Below are 19,366 nucleotides of genomic sequence, written 5' to 3'. Positions count from 1 at the left end.
AATTTCCTATGGGCTAAAATGTCTTGCGAGTTCCTGCAGGTTTTTTTCCTCCCCCCCTTTTTCTTTCTTTCTTTTTTTCTTTTAAATATTTATTTGGTTTTTCTAAGCCGCTTACCCGATAAGCCGCTAAAAGCCGCTAATAGCGCTAATCCGCTAAGCCGTCAATGGGCTTGCTTCGCAAGACGAAAAAACAGCTAGACGAAGAGACTCGCGGAACGGATTCTTTTCGTCTTGCGAGGCACCACTGTATAAACACTAAAACCAATTATAACAAACATAACCCATAAAAGCCTAAATATCTATACAAACAAAACATAGGTTTTGCAGATCCCACCCAACTAAAAGAAGCCACAAATAACTATCTACACAACCAAAAATTATTGTTAATACCACTAGCCAAAATGGCTGCATGAACAATGCTTTCCTAATGTTATTCATCTAGGAACCATCCAGCAAGTCACATGCTGAAAAGTCTCTGCTATGCTATTAATTGTGGACTAGAAAAGAACTTAACTAAATCTGACAGATTTTTTAATGTACAATTAGTTTCCAAGTCATATTCTAAATTTCTGTTAGAAAGTTAATTGCAAATTTTGCTAGCCATCTTTAAAATTATGAAACATAATAAAATTATGCACACAGCTAGATGATTTAGAAGTGTTATTTAATGAAGAAGAAGAAGAAGAAGAAGAAGAAGAAGAAGAAGAAGAAGAAGAAGTAGAAGTCTATGAAGCCTTAAGCTTCAGTACAGACAAAGACTGGCCAAGAGACTTATTTCTGAAAGTTAAAATAGACAGAATTGCGGAAAACACGAATAATAATTATTTTGTGTCTGGACATCAGACACAATAACATCAGTTATTTGAGACACAATTATATTAAATATTTTTAATTTATTGAGACATAGAAGAAGTCAAGATGGCTACCCTCATGTGATGACTGCCTTCAGGTTTATAATTTACTTTTGAGTAAATGATTAAGGACTTTTGGTCTTGTAGCCTAATTTTATTTATTTGCAATAAATTTCTGGGGACGAAAGAGTGATGTTAGAAATGACAATTGCAGATGGTTGTATGCATGAATTATTACAGTAATTGTGCTTGCAGCCAACTACACAGTGTCTGCAGATCAATCTATTAAACGCAAGCAGAATTAGGTCACCCCAAAGCATAATTGTATAGGCCTACTATACTGCATTGTATAGGCCTACTACACTAGGTTTAAATTACTAGAAAAGCTCTATCCAGTTTGTTGGACTTAGAAGACAAAGAAAGTATGTATTAAAGCAACTTGTTTAAATGTTACTTCTGTTGACGATTAACCATTATTACATTATGTTGGAATTTGGTTTAGTCTTTCATTTGGCTCCTGAACTGTGTGTGTCATAAATGACTTCATTACAGCTGCTTCCAGCATGAGGCTCATTAATGCTAATTAAAAGAACTTTAAAATAGATTTCTGACATCATCTGCGGTAAAGAGTGGATTCTTAACTAGTAGAGAACTGTTCCATATCAGACTGCATAAAATGAATTGGGTTTCCCACAACACACACACATGCACACTGCCATTGAAACAGCCTTTGCAACAGTCTAAATCTCTCAATTTTGTCTTTGGGAAATACTTTTGAAAAGAGTTGATGTGAATTACTAAAATTGTTTTCAGGGTTCAACTCTCTCCCCAGGCTCTCCAGAAGTCTGCTGTCTGAGGAGGCATGGGAGGGGGAACGCTCCTCATCTCTAGCATCCATCTCTATAAATGTATGCACATGAACACTAAAGCATGAGAGGGTGCAGCCTGCCATTTCACAGGTCAGTAAAACTTACTTTGCTTTTTAAAATAATTTTTAATAAGATTTTCACATTTTTATACACTTTATCTCTAACCAATTCAAACACTGAATCACAAGGACTTCCTTCCCTCCCTCCCATGGGTTCTTATATTAAAAGTTTAAGTTTTCTGCATCATTTACTTTATCCAACTATTGTATATCTGGGTGCCGCTGTGGTCTAAACCACAGAGCCTAGGGCTTACCGATCGGAAGGTCGGCGGTTTGAATCCCTGCGACGAGGTGAGCTTCTGTTGCTCAGTCCCAGCTCCTGCCCACCTAGCAGTTCAAAAGCATGTCAAGTGCAAGTAGATAAATAGTAGATAAAAGTAGATAAAATCTCTGGTGGGAAGGTAAACGGCATTTCCGTGTGCTGCTCTGGTTCACCAGAAGCGGCTTAGTCATGCTGGCCACATGACCCGGAAGCTGTCTGCGGACAGACGCTGGCTCCTTGGCCAGTAAAGCGAGATGAGCGCCGCAAACCCAGAGTTGATTGTGACTGGACCTAATGGTCAGGGGTCCTTAACTTTACCTTTAATTATTGTAATCAATTTCACATTACAATGCTACCAATGATTTTAATTGTTTACTTTGGTTTTTTAAGTAAACTACAAATTTACTCCAGTCTCTAACAAATACTTGATCCTCTTGGTTTGCTTCTCACATTGAACTTTTACCAGCAGATTTTTCCCAGAAGTGGAAAAATCATTTTTCCAGATGTTGCTGAACCCCAGCTCCCATAATCCCATAATTGGCAATATTCAGTAATAACTAGAGAGCACAGGCTCCCTAATCCTGCTTCAACCTAAGTGTAAAACGTCTTGTAAGCTTTTAAAAGAGCAGGACAAGCTATAAGAGTAAACAAATGCATCTAGCATACAAATGGTGGGCATAGGACGCCTCAGCAATATATGCAGAGGAAGACTGTAAGATAATGAGGGAAATATAGATAATTCCCTATTATTATTATTTGCAAGAATTTGGAGGGTATGACTTCTTAAAAACAGGTCTATCACAGTTGCCCGAAGTACAGAATAGTACAGTACTAACCAAAAGAAATCAGTCCTATTTTACCTCAGCACTTCTGCTTTGGGAGCCCCAGCTATTCACTACCAAAGAAGATCATTCCTAGTAATTGTAATAATTCCTAGTAATTTCAACAACTTAAGGCAAATTCATGCACTATCTGCTTTGACATGGGAACTGCTCTTTTTACAGTCACAGTAATGGTTGAGGCAGTAAGATGGTGGTAAGCCACAGTCATCCATCCACCAAAATGGTGGCTGACCCACATTGGAGTTTAATATGGATTTGTACTTCCACATGTCCCATTTCTTTTCACTCCTGTCCACATGACATCTGCACTTTTGCCACAGTAAATTCAGATTTACTCAGTCTGGGGGAAATCCAATAAGAGGAGTTAATTCAACATAAAATCAGTTGCTATGCGACTGTGGATGCAGTGCATCACACTTTCTGGGTTTTGGCAGGGGGGAAACAGGTCTCTAAAAATGCTCAATAATTTAAGGTTACCAGATGATGAGTTGGGTCACAGGTTCACAAAGGGGACAAGCAATCCATTTGCCCCATTATATGATCTCTAGCCATCATTCATCAGTTGCTATGTCACACACAGCATTTTCCATCCCCTTTTGTCTTGGGGGTGTCTGGTATTGCTCAACACCATTAGGCTGTTGATTCTGGACCACAAACTACTACTGGCTAGCAAACCTGATTTCAGGATGACTTAATTGTGTCAGATCAATGGAATTGTTTCCAATGTACACTTAAGGAGGCCCTCAGCAAAGCAAACATTGATTTTGGAGGCACCTTTTTGAATTTCTCTGTGCCAGAAGGCTGTAAATAGGATCCCTATATTCTCTCATTAATATCAGTCCATTTTGGAGCTCAGAGGTAAGCTGCAAATTAGTGGAACTAGTAAGAATCTGCCCACATTAGTTAAAACCAGGACAGGCCTAAACTGCTGGTGGCTGTGTACCACTTAGAGTGAGGGAAGGCATCAGAGGCAACACAGACCATGATGGGTGGCCTGTGACAGCTGATTCACTGGGTTCATTCTCTGCTCAGCAGACCAACTCACTATCATAAATCATATAGCTGTGATTTTCTTCCTGAAGTAACTTGTTTGCTTTATTTATTTGGAAAAATTCAGTAACTACCCTCTCCAGTTGGAGAGGAGGCTTACTCAAAGAATGTTAAGTCTTAACAGCATGCGGTTTCTTCCAGTGACTTATGAACCACACTCTGAAGAGAGACGTGCTGGCACTGAAGGGTGGCAAATACTAAACATACACTTTTAGATAAGCCATCGCTACCTCAAAAACAGCCCTCTTCGAGAAAGTCATGGTCACAGGGGGTCAGGTCCCTCTACTTCCCCCTCCTTCCTATTCCGCACTCTTTCTTTCTCAGCCCCAAATGTTAAGCATCTGGGTGATGGCAAGCTTAGAACAAAAAATAAACTATTTTTAGTGTATCTTAGAATTTATTGACAGCTTCACAGCCTTTCACGTTAAGTGGTTTCCATGTAAAGAAACTTGTGTTTACTGAAGCTTCTGAAGAAGATGAGGGAGGGAATCCATTTGGACAGTAAACACCCTAAAGTATTTGTTTGAAGCTGATGTTAGAAAGTCCTAGTTGAAACAGACAGAAATGCAGATGCTTCTCTCCACTTTGATGAAGAGCCTGGCCTTTAACTGAGGAGCACAGCTATAATCTACAGGTGACCAAAGATATCACTTACTTCTGTGTGGAAAAAACAATAGTAAAATGTTTTCCACCTGATATTAACATACACTGTAGGAACTAAGCTGTAACCCTAACCCTATTTACCTAGGAGTAAGTCCCACCTTTAGTGTAGTTTATGTCTGAGTAAACATGGTTAGGATTATAGCCTTACATATAGACTGCCTCAGGCACCTGTTGGAACAATGGCAGCTAAGTATCAATGAATATGTAAACAATGTACATTGCAAAGTAATTTATAATGTGTGATTTAAAATTAAAAGAAGTTCATTGTAGTGAGCTAAAGTGAAAAACATTTATAACAAGAATTTGTGCTGTGATGTGGTGGGAGGAGAGAGGCAAACTGGAGCATAGAAGGAAATGCTCTTGGTATTTTGCTTTCAACAGATTCCTCCAACAAACCTCCCTAGAATCTAAGTTTAAGAGATTAACTGAACCAATTTGTGTGTGCTGGCCAAGGGCTTTCGCACTTTTCTGATGACCTTTTGACAGTATTCATCATCCTGAAATTAGATACATGCTGACATGAGAAAGGGCATTTTGGTACAGGTGTCCTGAATTTGGCGTGTCCTCCTTTCACAAGTTTCCCAGTCACTTCTAACAAAACATTGCAGGTATTAATATGTATGATAACAATCACTCTGGGTTGGGACTGATGAAGAGACTGATGAAGAGACATATACTCCAAAACATCTGGGGGGCACCAAGTTGGAGAAGGCACATAGACTTTGTGAGCACTTCTACAGTAGGCATTTCCTGGGCCTGCTCTCTTCACTCGCTTTCTGCAAGGCGTTTACATATTTAGGTACCCTTTTAGCCTACTTTGTGTTTTTCACCTATAACATCTACATGCTGACACTTAAAAGTGGTTTTAAGAACAACAACAAAAGTAAACAGCTTGCTGCCTTTCTGGAATTTTCACATAGGTTTATTTGTTTGGAGGGATCTTTCTTCCCCTCCTTTTTTGAAATACTGGCTAGGTGTTGGAAGACTGTGGGGCAGGCAGCCATCCCGTGACATCAATAAGCTGCCCTCCCCACTCTGATTGCTGAGAATGGGAGTGCCCAAGGGGCTCTGAAGAAGTGCCTGGACAGCTGCTATTACTGCCCCAGCCTTAGCATCTGCTGCCTAAGGTGACTGTCTCACTCTGCCTAACAGTAGAGCCAGTCCTGCTTCTTTGCTTACACTTGAGTGGAAGAAGACCTATATATGTGTACATATATATTATGTCCAAACATTACATCCAGAAACATTTTAATAGAACTTTGATAGGGAATCAAAAGTATGGAAGAGGTGGGGAAGTTGGAAAGAAAGTGGAGAAGGCAGAGGGAAAGGAACAACATGAAGAAGAGGTGATGAGACATAGGAGGGGAGGTTGATATTTCTCTGAAGGTCTCAGTCATTGGTGATGCTGGATGCTGGACAGAGCAGTCTGTTTACAGTCCATGTTGTTCATTTGTGTGTTCATTTGCAAGCAGAGCTGTCCCAAGACATTTTGATGCCTGGGGTGAAGGAAAAGATAGTGCCCCCCTCCCAATTCCACATAACATATGTACGGTAAGTTGAATGCCACATGGAAGATGGAGCAAGCTTGCTTTCTCCTGCTCTGGAGGGTATGACCCAAACCAATGGATTCAAATTACAACAAAAGAGATTCCAACTAAACTTCTGGAAGAACTTTCTGATGGCAGGAGCTGTTTGACAATGGAACAGTCTCCCTTGGAAGGTGATGGACTCTCCGTTAAGCAGTGGCTGGATGGCCATCTGTAATGGATGCGTTAGTTGAGATTCCAGCATTGCAGGGGGTTGGACTAGATGACTCTTGCAATTCTACAGTTCTATGATTCTATGTTGTTGTTGTTTAGTCGTGTCCGACTCTTCGTGACCCCATGGACCAGAGCACGCCAGGCACTTCTGTCTTCTACTGCCTCCCGCAGTTTAATCAAACTCATGCTGGTAGCTTCGAGAACACTATCCAACCATCTCGTCCTCTGTCGTCCCCTTCTCCTTGTGCCCTCCATCTTTCCCAACATCAGGGTCTTTTCCAGGGAGTCTTCTCTTCTCATGAGGTGGCCAAAGTATTGGAGCCTCAGTTTCACGATCTGTCCTTCCAGTGAGCACTCAGGGCTGATTTCCTTAAGAATGGATATGTTTGATCTTCTTGCAGTCCATGGGACTCTCAAGAGTCACCTCCAGCACCATAATTCAAAAGCATCAATTCTTCAGCGATCAGCCTTCTTTATGGTCCAGCTCTCACTTCCATACATCACTACTGGGAAAACCATAGCTTTAAATATACGGACCTTTGTTAGCAAGGTGATGTCTCTACTTTTTAAGATGCTGTCTAGGTTTGTCATTGCTTTTCTCCCAAGAAGCAGGCATCTTTTAATTTCGTCACCAAATGCAGTGAACACGGAGCCCAAGGAAGTAAAATCTCTCACTGCCTCCATTTCTTCCCCTTCCATTTGCCAGGAGGTGATGGGACCAGTGGCCATGATCTTGGTTTTTTTTATGTTGAGCTTCAGACCATATTTTGTGCTCTCCTCTTTCACCCTCATTAAAAGGTTCTTTAATTCCTCCTCACTTTCTGCCATCAATGTTGTGTCATCTGCATATCTAAGGTTGTTGATATTTCTTCCGGCAATCTTAATTCCAGCTAGGGATTCATCCAGCCCAGCCTTTCGCATGATGAATTCTGCATATAAGTTAAATAAGCAGGGAGACAATATACAGCCTTGTAGTACTCCTTTCCCAATTTTCAACCAATCAGTTGTTCCATATCCAGTTCTAACTGTAGCTTCTTGTCCCACATAGAGGTTTCTCAGGAGACAGATGAGGTGATCAGGCAGTCCCATTTCTTTAAGAACTTGCCATAGTTTGCTATGGTCGACACAGTCAAAGGCTTTTGCATAGTCAATGAAGCAGAAGTAGATGTCTTTCTGAAACTCTCTAGCTTTCTCCATAATCCAGCGCATGTTTGCAATTTGGTCTCTTCTAAATCCAGCTTGCACTTCTGGGAGTTCTCGGTCCACATACTGCTTAAGCCTGCCTTGTAGAATTTTAAGCATAACCTTGCTAGCGTGTGAAATGAGTGCGATAGTTGGAGCATTCTTTGGCACTGCCCTTCTTTGGGATTGGGATGTAGACTGATCTTCTCCAATCCTCTGGCCACTGCTGAGTTTTCCAAACTTGCTGGCATATTGAGTGTAGCACCTTAACAGAATCATCTTTTAAAATTTTAAATAGTTCAGCTGGAATACCATTACTTCCACTTGCCTTGTTATTTGCAGTGCTTTCTAAGGCCTATTTGACTTCACTCTTCAGGATGTCTGGCTCAAGGTCAGCAACCACACAATCTGGGGTGTACGAGCCATCCCTATCTTTCTGGTATAATTCCTCTGTGTATTCTTGCCACCTCTTCTGCTTCTGTTAGGTCCTTACCACTTTTGTCCTTTATTATGGTAATCTTTGTACGAAATGTTCCTTTCATATCTCCAATTTTCTTGAACAGATCTCTGGTTCTTCCCATTCTGTTGTTTTCCGCTATTTCTTTGCATTGCTCGTTTAAGAAGGCCTTCTTGTCTCTCCTTGCTATTTTTTGGAAATCTGCATTCAATTTCCTGTACCATTCACTATCTTCCTCGCATTTTGCTTGCCTTCTCTCCTCCGCTATTTGTAAGGCCTCGTTGGACAGCCACTTTGCTTTCTTGCATTTCCTTTTCATTGGGATGGTTTTCGTTGCTGCCTCCTATATAATGTTGTGAGCCTCCACCCATAGTTCTTCAGGCACTCTGTCCAGCAAATCTAAATCCTTAAACCTTCAGTCACTCTGTCCAGCAAATCTAAATCCTTCCTCACTTCCACTGTGTATTCATAAGGGATTTGGTTTAGATTGTATCTTACCGGCCCAGTGGTTTTTCCTACTTTCTTCAGGAACGCTCTCCCATCAGATGTCAAAGAGATAAAGAATTACCTGACGTTCAGAAGACATCTGAAGGCAGCCCTGTTCAGGGATGTTTTTAATATGTAATGCTGTATTGTTTTTAATACTGATTGGGAGCCGCCCAGAGTGGCTGGGGAAACTCAGCCAGATGGGCGGGGTATAAATAATAAATTATTATTATTATTATTATTATTAAGCTTGAATTTTGCTATAAGAAGCTGATGATCTGAGCCACAGTCAGCTCCAGGTCTTGTTTTTGCTGACTGTATAGAGCTTCTCCATCTTTGGCTACAGAGAATATAATCAATCTGATTTCAATGCTGCCCATCTTGTGTTGTTGGAAAAACGTGTTTATGATGACAAGCTTGTTCTCTTGACAGAACTCTATTAGCCTTTGCCCTGCTTCGTTTTGATCTCTAAGGCTAAACTTGCCAGTTGTTCCTTTTATCTCTTGATTCCCTACTTTAGCATTCCAATCCCCTATAATGAGAAGAACATCCTTCTTTGGTGTCACTTCTATAAGGTGTTGTAAGTCTTCATAGAATTGGTCAATTTCAGTTTCTTCAGCACCAGTAGTTGGTGCACAAACTTGGATTACTGTGATTTTAAACGGTCTGCCTTGGATTCGTATCGAGATCATAGAATCATAAGGTTGGAAGAGACCACAAGGGCCATTGAGTCCAACCCCCTGCCAAGCAGGAAACACCATCAGAGCACTCCTGACATATGGTTGTCAAGCCTCTGCTTAAAGACCTCCAAAGAAGGAGACTCCACCACACTCCTTGGCAGCAAATTCCACTGTCGAACAGCTCTTACTGTCAGGAAGTTCTTCCTAATGTTTAGGTGGAATCTTCTTTCTTGGGAGTTTAGAACCATTGCTCCGTGTCCGCTTCTCTGGAGCAGCAGAAAACAACCTTTCTCCCTCCTCTATGTGACATCCATTCTATCATTTTTGAAATTGCATCCCAGTACAGCTCTCGCCACTCTTTTGTTGACTATGAGGGCCACTCCATTTCTTTTATGGGATTCTTGCCCACAGTAGTAGATATGATGGTCATCCGAACTGAATTCGCCCATTCCTGTCCATTTTAGTTCACTGATGCCCAGGATGTCAATATTTATTCTTGTCATCTCATTTTTGACCACATCCAACTTACCAAGGTTCGTGGTTCTTACATTCCAGGTTCCTATGCAATATTTTTCTTTACAGCATTGGACTTTCCTTTTGCTTCCAGGCATATCCGCAACTGAGCGTCCTTTTGGCTTTGGCCCAGCCACTTCATCAGCTCTGAATCTACTTGTACTTGTCCTCCGCTCTTCCTCAGTAGCATGTTGGATGCCTGAGGGGCTCATCTTCCAGCGTCATAACTTTTATATGTCTGTTGTCTTTGTTCATGGAGTTTTCTTGGTAGGGATACTGGAGTGGCTTGCCGGTTCCTCCTCCAGGTGGATCACGTTTGGTCAAAACTCTCCACTATGACCTGTCCATCTTGGGTGCCCTGCTTGGCATAGTTCATAGCTTCTCTGAGTTCTTCAAGCCCCTTCGCCATGGCAAGGCAGTGATCTATGCCCCACATCAATAATGTAGTGGTGTCATCCACTGCATCTCTAGAAAACAGGCCAGTTTAGGGACTGCAGGAGAGGCCATCAGAGGGAAATGTTTGTGGATTCAGGAGAACCCCCACCCCGCCCATGCTACTGTTCCATCTTATTTCTGCATCAATCAGTATTATTTTGTAAAAAATCAAAAACCCTGCACAAAAATGTGGATTATTTTTTAACACTTTTTTCACAAAATGCACGTTTGGTTTGTGTGCATTTTATTCTAAAAATATGGGTTTTAGTAAGCCCTTTAACCTAAGATACACATTTCATGCACAATTTTTGGGACATTTTTTGATTCAAGAAGTGTATTACAAAAATTGGATCTTGAAGATTAAAGATTAAAGAACAACTGCATTCTGATCCACTTTTTGGTGTAAGAAATGCTAATCAGCCGACTTCACTTAAAAGCACAAACTGGAATCCTTGAATATCTCTGTGATGTCTTGAGCATGATGCAACAGGGGTCTATAAGGCTTATGAAACTACTGTCTACCCAGCTCTTGACATGGTAGAATTACAGCCAACAAGAGACATCATGTTTTCCAGGTGACAAGATATTTTCCCTATGAGACTAGGAAAATTAACTTTCCCCAGAATAGAAGCAGGCCCTCCCCTGGAGATGTCAAGATCTTTCAAAACAGAGAAATCACTCACCATTCCTTATTCCAAAAATTGACTGATTTACTGATTGAGTCACATTAAAACCTGGCTTAATTAATTAGTTCTTAAATTAGACTCACAATGCCCTTAGTCAATCCTTTCACAACAATAAATTCTTTTGACCTTGCTCAGTAATCGTTCATTAAAGAAGAAGACAGGGCCAGTCTACCTGTGAGGCAAGGTGAGGCAACTGCTTCAAGCAATAGGATCTACCAGGGCAGCAGATCCCAAGCTAATCCTTCTTTCCCCTTGTTTCTGATGTAGCTCTTTCTTTACCCACAGCAGGGAGCAGTGTGTGATTTTGGGGTCTGCCTCAGGAGCCAAGATGTCTTGGGCTGGCCCTGGGAGATGTCTTCTAGCAGACATCTATGCATCTATGGAAGCAATAAAACTAACCAATAAAATAATGTGCTCAAAACAAGGATAATAAAAGGATAACATTGATAGCATGGGTTTCTCAAAATTAAGTCATGCCAAATTCATCTCTTTTCTTTTCTTTTTTTGCTGGAGGTACAAGCTTGGTTGACCAGGGGTGTCCAAACTTTTTTCAAAGAGGGCCAGATTTGATGAAGTGAGCATGCGTGAGGTCCAACCAAAGTTGTTGAGCTTTTTTTTAGGATTGATTGAAGTTTTTAAGGATTCCCCCCCCCCCCGGACTTTTTTTAAGGATTAGTCAAAGAATACCTTTTGGCTATTGGATTGCAGGCAGCACAGAGGGAGAGAAGGCCGAATGCTAGCCGCCTGTGAGAGACAGCAGACGGACAGGATACAGAGGCGGGCGCATGCAAAAGCTGATGGGTGGACAAGGACCTAGAGCTGCACACAGGGCGCCAGTGTGAGGGGAGAGACTTCATCAGGCAAGGCCTCCTTCCACCTGCCTTGCTCCACCCTCCAGTCTCTGCTTCTCATTTTGTATTGTATTATGTTGTGCACTGTGGTTTGCTGTTGTTTTATTGATTGGAGTTTAGAAATTACTTATTGTAACTGTTGGGTGGATTTCTGTTTAATTTTGAAATGCTGATATTTAATATTATTCTATATTGTTTTAATGAATGTTGAATGTTATTTTATTTGCATATTGTATATTGTATTATGCATATTGTCTTATTTATATGATGTTAGCCGCTCTGAGCCTGGCTTTGGTTGGGGAAAGCGGGATACAAATAAAATTAATTAATTTATTTATTTAGTGTGAGCAGGCAACCAACAGGGACGACAGCTGGACGGGTTCTCAAGCCGCACGCAGGTTGCATGTGTGAGCCGGCCAACGACCAGGGTAAAGAGCAAGGCACATGCGTGAGCCAATGAATGGCTGGCTCCAAGAGCTGCACAGTGAGCAGCTGTGAGAGCCGACCAGTGGGCAGGTTAGCAAGCCACAGTGAATAACTGCCCAGTGGAACTGCCGCCCACGCCCACACCCTGGAAAGAAATTGCCAGTGGGGCTGGATTAAACTGACTGGCGGGCCACATCTGGCCCCTGGGCCAGACTTTGGACGTGCCTGCTGTGGACATAGTGTATTGTGATTTCAGTAAGGCTTTTGACAAAGTCCCCCATGATATTCATGTGAAGAAGTTGGTAAAATGTGGATTGAATGAGCTAACTGTTGGGTAGATTTGTAGCTGACTGACCAAACTCAAAGAGTACTCATTAATGGTTCCTCGTTACCCGGAAAAAAATGACACGGGGTGAGACCTGTTGTTGTTCAAAGTTTTTATAAATAACTGGGATGAAGGAACTGAGGGAATGCACATCAAATTTGCAGACAATACCAAACTGGAAGGGGTAGCTGATGCTGCAGAAGACAGAATCAGGATTCAACATGACCTTAACAGATTGGAGAACTGGATCCAAGCTAACAAAATGATCTTGAGTTGAGACAAATGTCAGGTTCTGCACCAGCTGCAGAAATACAAGACAGGAGACATCTGGTTTACTAGTTGTTCATGTGAAAAAGATCTAGGGATCTTAGTGGACCACAAGATTAACATGAGTCAACAATATGATGCATCTACAAAAAAACTAATGCTATTCTAGGCTGCATCAACAGAAGTATAGTGTCCAGATCAAGGGAAGTCATAGTCCCACTGTATTCTGCCTTGGTCAGGCCACACCTGGAATTCTGTGTCTAGTTCTGGGTGCTGCAATTTAAGAAGGATGTTGTCAAGATGGAACATGTGCAGCAGAGGGCAATCAAGATGATCAAGGATCTGGAAACAGTTGAAGGAGCTGGGTATGTTTAGCCTGGAAAAGAAGAGACTGAGAGGAGCTATGATAGGCATCTTCAAGTATTTAATGCACTGCCACATGGAAGATGGAGCAAGTTTGTTTTCTTCTGTTCTGTAGGATAGTACCAGATGGGTGGCCATCTGAAATATACTCAGAGTCAAGTGTGAATTTCATGCTCTTTATTCAGCTCATAGTAGCAATGAATGAAACTTTCCCCAAAACGTCTGCTATATATACATTATTTACACAATGGGCCCCACGTGATTGGCTAATCCCAGGCTGCTCCTGCAGGCCAATCAGGTTGCCGATTCACTTCCACCTGGAGCTGGATTTGGTGGCTCCTGTGGACCAATCAGACTGCTACATTCTGGGTCCTATTGTTCTAGGATTCAGCTCAGTACAAAACACCATCTGTCATGAATGCTTTAATTGAGATAGTTAACCCCCAGGGTCCCTTCCAACTCTACAATTCTATGATTCTATGATCATGCAAGGCATGATGGGGCACAGAAGTAGAGGGCACTCACTTTCAAGTTCTCCAGTTATTTTCCTATTTTTGCCACATCTTTAATAATTAAAACAGAAAGTTTGCAAATAGGCCAAGTTAGGCAAAAATATAATATCATTTGATGTAAATTCTGCTTTTGAAAGCTTTGAAATGTTAGCAGTCAGAAAGGAAAACAAAGTCTGTGTGGTTTTTAAAAACCGATTTTCTCTATGAAGGAATCTAGAACTTTTGACAAGTTTGCATCTTTTGATGAAATTATTAGATGGGAAGTGAAGTCATTTCCCCCTTTAAAAGCTACTATTTTGGTTTACATACTGAGATGACATTTAGCATTTTTCCACACATCTCTTCCTTTCCAAAAACTTTTTTCCTCACCTTTGGTTTGGTTACATTCCATTTTAACTTTAATAGCATATCTAAAGCAACAATTTGTCCCTTTTGTCTAGAGATTTAGAGATCATGCATTTACATGTCAGCAGCCTTCGATATGGTCGATCACGAACTTTTGGACCACTGCCTTGCTGATATGGGGATTCAGGGCACAGTCCAACAATGGCTGCGCTCCTTTATCTCAGGTCGGGGACAGAGGGTGATGCTAGGGAGGGAGTTGTCACCGCGGCACTCCTTGGTGTGTGGAGTCCCACTGGGCGCAATCCTTTCCCCGATGCTTTTCAGTATCTTCAGTATCTTGCCCAGATTGTCTGGGGGTTTGGGCTGGGTTGTCATCAATATGCTGATGACACCCAGCTTTATTTGTTGATGGACGGCCGCCCTGACTCGGCCTGGACACACTGACCAGATGCTTGGAAACTGTGGCTGGATGGCTGCATGGGAGCCGGTTGAAGTTAAATCCTTCGAAGACAGGTCCTTTGGCTGGGTTGGGACAACATGGGGTTGGGGGGCCAACTCACACCTCTTGTGGGGGCTCAAATTAGTGCCAGCGCCTTCTGTCAAGAGCTTGGGTGTAACCTTTGAAGCCTCCCTTTCCATGGAGGCGCAGGTTGCAGCCACAGCAAAGGTGGCATTTTTCCATCTCTGCCATTTCAAGCAGTTGGTCCCTTACCTTTCTCGCCCTGATCTGGCCATGATGATCCATGCGACAGTCACCTCCAGGCTTGATTATTGTAACTCGCTCTACGCGGGGCTGGCCGTGAAGCTGACCCAGAAACTCCAGCGGGTGCAGAATGCAACGGTGAGATTCCTTTGTGAGGAGAACCTGAGCTTACAGAGTTAACAGCTTCCGGGTTGGCGCCTCCGGCAATGCCGGAGCTCCTCCGATCGGGAGGAACTTGCTCCGTGAAAAGTAGGGTCTGACCGCCACGGCGAAGGTGGAGACCCATAGAAATCACAGGCAGAAGAAGCCTGTGAACTTGGGATTCGGCTGGCACCATTCGCGCCTCCCCTACTCGCGGGAAAACCCTGTTTTGGGGATCCGGAGCATTGCTGTTGCCGGAGAGCGCTGACTTTTTTCCTGTGGACAATTGGACTTTAAACAACAACCCGTGAGTAGAACGGAAAATTGGATTTTTAAATACCTTAATTTGGCAACGAGCGGGGAAGGCTCAAAACAGGAAGTCCGCCTTCCCTTTTTGTAAATAGACTGAAGCAAAGAGGTTGCAAGCTAAGGTCTTGGAAAGCCTCATGTAAAGGATTAAATTTCCATTGATTGAAACCATTAAACCCCCCTTGGAAGCAGGGGAAGAGGGGGGAAATTGTGGACTGTGCATCCTGCAGGAGAGAGTGATAAAAATTAAATTATCACTGCTCTGAACTCCTGGGAACGGGCTGCTAGTAGATTGACGTTTGGAAGAGTTCATTGACAGCGAAAAACAGTCAGTTAATAAGAGAAATATATTGCTTTCACTGTCCGCTTCTGCGTTTTAAAAGGAAGAAAAAGCAATTGAAAAATTAACTGAAAACTGAAACTATTTTACTTTTGGAATTGTGTCGGAAAGGGTTGATACAAGTGGAGATTGCTCCCCCCTAGAGGGAGTCTTTGAAACTGTTACAAGAGTTGAGCTGAAACTGTTACAAGAGTCGAGCTGAGGAATCCAGCTGTACGATAAGAATTGTGAGAACTAGAGACTGACCTTGGACTAAAATGTCGGCAGATGAGATAATAGTGTCTGCATTTTGCAAGATAGATCATTTGCTGAAACAGCTTCACAAGAAGATAGATGCTATGGCTACTAAAATTGACATTTCGGGACTAAAAGTGAATACCAACACAGAAATAACTCAGGATCTGGCACAGGAATCTATTTCAACAGGTCAAATCGTTGAAAAGGAGAAGGAGAAAGTTGCTGTTGTCGAACTTAAAGTAATACAAGGGGGAGCCTTAACCTCACAGAGGCAGGTTGAGGGTTACAGGTCGGGGCCCTTTGTGGTTAAAACTGGAAGAGGTCAGATTTTGAGGATTGGAGCCTGGCCTGGCCTGGAGGGGGAAGGTTGGAGAGATCCCCTAATGCAGGGATCAATTGACATTTGGGACATGGATTTGGGTCGGGAGGGGATTGGAGCTTTGGGGGCCTTTGGATTTGGAGGAACCTTGAAACAAGATCTGAAATATTTTATGGATTCTAGTTTTAACTATGGAAATCTGGTTGACCTGTCGAGATGGAATAAAAGTGCTGTTGGGTCGGAGCTTCCCCGAGATCTGCTCTCTAGAATTAAAGAATATGAAGAAGATTGGCAGAAGGGATGTGGAGATGAGTTAAGAGCCTCGGACATAAGATCTCCAGGTTGATGGACTATATGGAATTGATGGAAAGGACTGGCAGAGGCCGAGACCAGGAAGAGGAGACGGTGAAGAAGATTGGAAAATTTAAAGTCTATATAGGGAAATTTTGTAAAATTTAATGCGGGATAGAAAAATCTTGGAATGGAATTTTTTTTTGGCCTTAGTGGAAATGTTTTAAGAGGTTAAGTGTAAATAGGTATATTAGATTTAATGGGGAATAAGATTGAAAATATTTTAAGATAAAGGATTTGCTGAGATAACGTATAGAAGTGGAACACAAGGAGGAAGGTGAGAGGAGGTCAATGAAACAAGGGAATGAAAGATAGATTATGGTAAAGGTATGATATGTGTTAAATTGTTTTTGTTTTGTTTTGTTTTGTATAGTTTATGGTGTTTAGATGTTAAGGTTGTGTTTTGTATTGTCTATATTGTATTGTTTCTTTTGTTTCTTCTTTTTTTTCTTTTTTTTGTAAGTTTTAAAAGTAATAAATATCATTTTTGTAAAAAATAAACAGCTCAGAGTGTGCGTCCTGCCCTACTGTGGGGTGGAAGGACCCTGCGTCATTTCCAGGGTCTGTTTTTCTTTGTTTCAGTCTAGTTTCGCTTTTGTCCGATGCAGACATGCTTTGTGTGTTAGACAATGGCTGATCTATGCTGCTGTAAAATAAATCGCTTTTAGCTTAGTAAAGCTGCGCAAGGTCTTGATTTATGCACATTGCTGCACAGAAGACAGAAAGTCAAGGACCTAGTCACTGTGTGTTTACTCTGCTTTGCTCGGAGGTCTGGAAATGCATGCTGGGCGCAGGGAAGCCTGCTGGACTTTATCTCTCTGAGCAATAAATCTTCAGATCCTTACGGGGTCTTTGCCACAGGATCACATTCATCCAGTGCTATACCAGCTGCACTGGCTCCCGGTGGAGTACAGGGTCAGGTTTAAGGTACTGGTTTTGACCTTTAAAGCCCTATGCGGCCTAGGACCCTCGTACCTACGGGACTGCCTCCCCTAGTATGCCCCCCAGAGGACCTTAAGGTCAATAACTAACATCTCTTTGGAGGTCCCAAGCCGCAAGGTGGTTAGATTGGCCAGGGCCTTTTCAGTATTGGCCCCAACTTGGTGGAACGCTCTGTCACAAGAGACTAGGGCCCTGCAGGGCTTGACATCTTTCTGCAGGGTCTGCAAGACAGAGCTGTTCCACCTGGCCTTTGGTTTGGACTCAGTCTGACCCTTTTGTTTCCCTCCCCTTATGGTTTTGATTTATGGGCTACTAATAAAATGAGGCTGCATTTTAAATTGTATTTTAAACCGTATTTTAATTAACTGCTCCCCCCCTTTCCTATTATGTTTTATTGTAATTTTATTAGTTTTAGCCGCCCTGAGCCCGGTTCTGGCCAGGGAGGGCAGGGTAGAAATAAAAAATATTATTATTATTATTATTATTATTATTATTATTATTATTATTATTTCTTTAAATGGCTTCTGAAGCATCCAAGAAACAGCTGTTTCCCCCAAGTTGTGTCTTGGAAACACTATGAAGACTTGGTGCAGGTCTGCATCTCCTAGGGTGCTATCGCTCCCTAAGACTTCACATCCAGATTTCTTTGCAGGAAATCAGGATCCAATTTAAAAAGGTAATAACATTATAAAAATGTCCCCATAAGCATTGACTTGAAGTCATCAGCAAAGAAGTCAAGTGCATTTTTGTTGCATTTTTTAAAGAATAACACTTCTGGTTGTTTGAACTCTTGGAAGATATGTTCCTGCTGTATCTCATGGATACCAATACATTACATAGGTTTCCCATCCATGTTGCAAAAATATATTCCTTCTTAACTTGCATCAGTGGGATATTCCAAATGTATTGTGCTGCTATTTCTCACATTGCTGAAAAACTCCTGCATGTCTCCTCCCTTTCAAACGATATCATGGATGCATCAGTTACTGGTAACTTCATTAGAGACGCTCTCTTCAAATTATTGTGAGCACTTCCTTGTACAGAACGTTCCATGTCTGTGTTCAAGGAAGGAAGCCAGCCAAAGGAATTGGTTGTTTAATTTTGAGGTAATGTAAAAGTAGACCATAAGCAGACATCACCTGCTGCAAGTGAGACCTGACAAAGAGGTCATCTTTGTTGCATGTGGCTAAAAAGTTGTCTCCTCCTGCTGATTGGTAGTTTTTACAAATAGACTTGATAATCTGCTATTCTTAAAGTATGTTCATTTCCATCTGAAGAACAAAACCACATAGTGAAGGAAGAGCGATCAAGAAGGCAGGAAGGTTAACACAAGCTGTGTGTCTGTGTAAAGAAATGTGATGACATGGTTGTCTCAGGTGCTGACAACCTTATTCTGGCACCACAAATATACTAACAGTTATAGAATGGGAAAAGACCCTGGTCCACAAGTACATAATGGTGATGTCAGTGTTACATAGGTATATAAGATTACAGAAAATTGCACCTAATTACGCTAGATCGTAATGTACAAAATTTATAGATCAAGATAAGTTACTGCTTCCATAGCTTGGAGCAGAAAAGTAAATGGAACCTTGCAACAAACACAGTTTGTCTCCACAGGTGCACAAAGGCTCATCCTGGGATCATGCAATAATAATAATAATAATAATAATAATAATAATAATAATAATACAGTGGTACCTCAGGTTACATATGCTTCAGGTTACATACGCTTCAGGTTACAGACTCCGCTAACCCAGAAATAGTGCTTCAGGTTAAGAACTTTGCTTCAGGATAAGAACAGAAATTGTGCTCCGGCAGCGCGGCGGCAGCAGGAGGCCCCATTAGCTAAAGTGGTGCTTCAAGTTAAGAACAGTGTCAGGTTAAGTACGGACCTCCGGAACAAATTAAGTACTTAACCCGAGGTACCACTGTAATAATTTTGCACAGTTCTGTCACGTATTTGATCACTCCACAAATTATGTTCAGAGTGTTGGTGCAAAAAACCAAAAAAGGTATTAAAAATGAGAATTCCTTGGATGATAGGATTCAAGTTTAGGGAAAGTACTATTTTGTGAAAGAACCCCAGCAGAGATTTAAAATCACAAAATATGCAGCAAAGTAAAGTGTGGAAATATAG

The 19,366-nt window shown here is 41.7% G+C and overlaps 1 protein-coding gene across 1 annotated transcript in view; it reads left to right on the top strand.

The window, feature by feature from the left end:
* Positions 1-19,366, top strand: part of CCDC91 (coiled-coil domain containing 91) — a 168,600-nt gene that overhangs the window by 143,097 nt on the left and 6,137 nt on the right. The window contains exon 13 of the transcript XR_014156538.1: positions 1,684-1,810. The gene's annotated coding sequence lies outside the window, so the exon portion shown is untranslated. The remainder of the gene's footprint in view (positions 1-1,683; positions 1,811-19,366) is intronic.

This window comes from Podarcis erhardii (assembly GCF_964252035.2).
Source record: "Podarcis erhardii genome assembly, chromosome: 5".
Taxonomy (NCBI): domain Eukaryota; kingdom Metazoa; phylum Chordata; class Lepidosauria; order Squamata; family Lacertidae; genus Podarcis; species Podarcis erhardii.
Note: the sequence above shows the minus strand (reverse complement) of the source record. Positions and strands in the feature narration are given on the sequence as shown.